We start from the raw sequence: 4,591 nt of genomic DNA on the forward strand, positions 1-4,591 counted from the left end.
CACTAGTCCATCGAGTTGTCTTATTTAAGGGGCATGTGTGGGCGATCTTAGTTTTATGGCCCTGAGGTAAGAACCAGATGCCAGGTATACTTTCAGTATAGTCGCCCCCAAGTTTTATGGGCCTGGAGCGAGGCGGGTAGCACTCCCGAGCAGGATACTGATTTCACGGAGGTTGGTAGATTAAGAGACCAAAATTTGGTAGGGGGATATCCATGTTGACGAGGGATTTCTTGAATGAAATGCAGTATGTCCAATGAACGAGAACGTATGCACTATGTAATGTTAAGGATTTTTAGTATGGGTCAATATTCATGTGCCGTAAGTTTGTATTGTACGGTCAATGGTTGTAATGTGCGATAGTGAATTAGGTAATTTCTATTACGTGCTTATATGCATGTGGACTAGGTTTGTAATGTGCGTTAATTTATGAATGTACTATGTACAAGTAATAGTACTATATATTATTGATGGGGACTAGCAGTAATGCACGAAGTACATAAAAGCACTAATGTATTAGTGCTAACTGATTAATACTGACACAGTAGTTAAAGTATGTGCTGAGTAAAGTTCAGGGAGTGGCTTAATTAGAATTTCAGCTTTGAGCGTTGACGGTGAAGCGGGAATGCTTTTTCCCTGAGTTGTCCTGGGGAGGAGGGTTCTCCATTTCTGGTTTACAAGTCCAGAGTATTGTATTATACTACAAGGGAATTTTCATTTAAGTAGTGAGTGGTATAAGTGTGAGAATGGGAGAGAAGTATATAATAGATGCTGCCTGCCCAATAGTAATAAAAGGGTATTCGACTGGCTGTCCTCCGATTCATGTGAGTGTGAGTAAGCCACTAGGATTCAGAATAGGCATTGACTTAGTGGCTAGAATATTACGCTTTGTTGTTTAGATGTGTGAAGTATGGGAATAACTGCTAGAATGAGAATGGAAGATATGAGTTCTAATACGCCTCCTAATTTGTTAGGGATGGATCATAAGATTGCGTATGCAAACAAAAAATATCATTCTGGCTTAATGTGGGGTGGGGTATTGAGGGGGCTGGCTAAAGTGTAATTATCTAGGTCACTCAGGAGATCAGGTGAAAATAGTACTAGAGTTGTTAGGAGGAGGAGGAGGAGGAGAAAAATTAAACCTAGAATGTCTTTGGTTGTGTAGTAGGGGATGAAAAGTGATTTTGTCGGGGTCTGATGAAATCCCTAAAGGGTTGTTAGGTCCTGTTTCGTGTAAAAATAAAAGGTGAACAGTTGCTAGAGCTGTAATGATGAAGGGTAAGATGAAATGGAAGGGGAAAAATCATGTGAGGGTGGCTTTGTCAACTGAGAATCCACCTGAGATTCATTGTACAAGGTCGGTTCCAATATTTGGGATGGCTGATAATAGATTTGTAATTACTGTAGCACCTCAGAATGATATTTAGCCTCATGGGAGTATGTAGCCTATGAATGCTGTTGTTATAGTGGTAAGGAGTATAATGCCAATATTTCAGGTTTCTAAAAATAGGAATGACCCGTAGTATAGGCCTCAGCCAATGTATAAGAAAAAGCAGATGAAAAATATTGAGGCACCATTAGCATGAAAATAGCAGACCATTCAGCCATAATTTACATCTCAGCTGATATGAGCAACTGAGGAGAAAGCGGCTAGGGTAACTGACATAGAGTGTATGGTCAGGAATAACTCTGTGATGATCTGGAGAATAAGGCAGGCACCAATAAGTGAGCCAAAATTTCATTTTGTAGAGATGTTAAATGGTGTAGGAAGATCAATAAATGAGTAGTTAATAATTTTTATTAGTGGGTGTGTTTTGCGGGTATTGGTCATTGGTGTTTTTATAGTTGAAAACAATGATGGTTTTTCATATCATTAGTCATGGTTATAATCCATGTAGGAATAATAGCATATGCTTTATTTTTATTGCGTATTCTCTTGGTTATAGGGTTTGTAGGTTTTTCTTCAAAACCTTCTCCTATTTATGGAGGCTTGAGTTTAATTATTAGTGGTGCTGTGGATTGTGGTATTGTGTTGAATTTTTGTGGGGCTTCCATGGGATTAATAGTCTTTTTGATTTATTTGGGTGGTATAATGGTTGTTTTTGGTTATACTGCGGTAATAGCTATTGAGGAATACCCTGAAACATGGGGATCAAGTATTGACATTTCTGGGGCTTTATGATTAGGATTATTAATGGAGTTGATGTTGGTTTGGTGAATAGTTGAATATGATGGGGTTGTGATCACAATTAATTGTAATAGCTCAGGGAGTTGATTAATTTTTGAGGGGTAGGGGGAGGGGTTGTTGCATGAGGATCCTGTGGGTGTGGCTGCCTTGTATAGTTACGGGTGTTGATTAGTGGTAGTTGCTGGTTGATCATTATTTGTTAGCATTTATGTTGCAATTGAAATTACTTGGGGTAATAGATTAGACAATTAACAATAGGGTTAGAGGGATGGAATAAAAAAGCAGAGAAAGTAGAGTTTAATTGGGCCTTTTTGAGTAGATACGGTAATGGAAGTTGAAACTTGGGTTTGTGAAATGGACTTTGGCTTTTGATATGGACTTTTCTAGTCAAATTAGGTCTAGTAGAAGTAAAGCCAGATTTTGGTTTGTGAATAGGCTTGAGTGGGGGATTGAACGGTGAATTGTGAGTGAATAAAATCCTAGTATATTAGAGAAGTTGAATGTCTGTAATGGGAACCTTAGTTTAAGATTATTAGTTATGAGATTAAGCTTTATTGCTAGGAAGTGGCCTAGGGTGGTCACACCTAGGGCTGTGAACTTTAGGTGAAGTGGTATGGTTGTTTGGAGACATGAAACAGGAATAATACTGTCGGTGATGAGGAATCCAGCGAAGATGCTACCGATTTTTAGGTGCTTAGTTGGGTTAATTAGGAATGGATTATTTTTGTTAATAATAGAGTTATGAAGCAAGGCTGTCCTATTAGAGTGAAGAATATGGATACTATAGACAGCTCTTAAGGAAGTGGCAATAAGAGTAATAGAAAGGGCTCAGGCGTTGGTATATGAGGTATTTGCGGTTTCAATAATAAGGTCTTTAGAGTAAAAGCCCGTGAGGAAAGGCATACCAGTAAGTGCAAGCTACCAATAATAAAGGAGGAAGAAGTAAAAGGTAGAGTCTTGAATAGCCCTCCTGTTTTTCAGATGTCTTGTTCTTCACTGAGGTTATGGATGATGGACCCTGAACGTATAAATAATATAGCTTTAAAAAAGGCGTGGGTGTAGATGTGAAAGAATGCTAGGTGCAGCTGATTAATGCCAGTTGTGACTATCATAAGGGCCCAACTGGCTTGAGGTGGAGAATGCTACACTTTTTAAAATATCATTTTGGATTAGAGTGCAGATTGTTGTAAATAAGGTGGTAGTAGCCCCTAGACATAACGTGAAGGTTTGGATTAATAGGTTATTTTCTATTAAAGGGTAGAAACGGACGAGTAGGAAAACACCTGCTACAACTACAGTGCTGGAGTGGAGCAGGGCTGAGACTGGGGCTGGGCCTTCTATGACAGATGGGAGTCAGAGATGGAGGCCGAATTGAGCTGACTTTCCTGTGGCTGCTAAGAGAAGGCTAATTAATGGAAGGGGGCCAGGGGTGGGATTTAGAATAAACGCTCGTTGAAGCTTTCATGTGTTGGAGGTTAAGAGAAATCATGCTATAGCTAAAATAAAGCCAATATCTCTGATGCAGTTATGCAGAACTGCTTGGAGGGCTGCTGTATTAGCATCTGCTCGGCTGTACCATCAGCCAGTTAGTAAGAAAGACATGATTCCTATGCCTTCTCATCCCACAAAGCGTTGAAAGAGGTTGTTGGCGGTAACCAGAATTAATATTGTGATGAGGAAAATAAGTAAATATTTAAAAAATTGATTAATGTTAGGGTCCGAGTTTATGTATCATATTGAGGATTCTACAATAGATCAGGTAACGAATAGTGCTACTGGGATAAATATTGTGGAAAATTGGTCTCATTTGAAGCTTAGTGAGAGTTTAAGAATTTGAATAGTTATTCGATGTCAGTTTGAGATAATGACTTGGTCTATACATATAAACATTGCTGTGGGGATGAGGCTAATGATGAAGGCGGATGCGATAGATATTTTTATGCAATTTGGGTATGAACCTTTTTTGCAAGGATTAATTAAGGTAATAATGATTGGTAGGCTTAAGGGGATTAGGGTTATTATAGTAGTGGAAATATACATATTTGTTACTTTTATTTGGAGTTGCACCAACATTTTTGATTCCTAAGGCCAAGGGAATGACTAATCCTTTAAAAGTTGAGAAAGCCATGTTGTTAGGCATGGGGGCAGGAGTTAGCAGTTCTTGCATACTTTCTCGATTGATAAGAAGTTGTACGCTTCTATTATTAGATCCACAATCTAATGTTTGTGCTCGGTATCACAAGCAGCCACTGGCAGGCTGCTTGTCTGCCGTGTATGATACCGTTGCTGTTTCTATTTATACTTAAACACATATTAATTTATTTACCTTCTCACCTTTGGGTGTTTATAGCAAAAATACACTTAATAAAATCATAAAGCATGAATTAGAATGCAAATGTTATCACC

General features: G+C 38.6%; 1 pseudogene; it reads right to left on the reverse strand.

The window, feature by feature from the left end:
* Positions 1 to 2,445: 2,445 nt before the first annotated feature.
* LOC116457444 (NADH-ubiquinone oxidoreductase chain 5-like) lies at positions 2,446 to 4,225 on the reverse strand (annotated as a pseudogene).
* Between the last annotated feature and the right edge of the window lie 366 nt (positions 4,226 to 4,591).

Source organism: Hylobates moloch, unplaced genomic scaffold (assembly GCF_009828535.3).
Source record: "Hylobates moloch isolate HMO894 unplaced genomic scaffold, HMol_V3 SCAFFOLD_18, whole genome shotgun sequence".
In the NCBI taxonomy this organism is placed as follows: Eukaryota; Metazoa; Chordata; class Mammalia; order Primates; family Hylobatidae; genus Hylobates; species Hylobates moloch.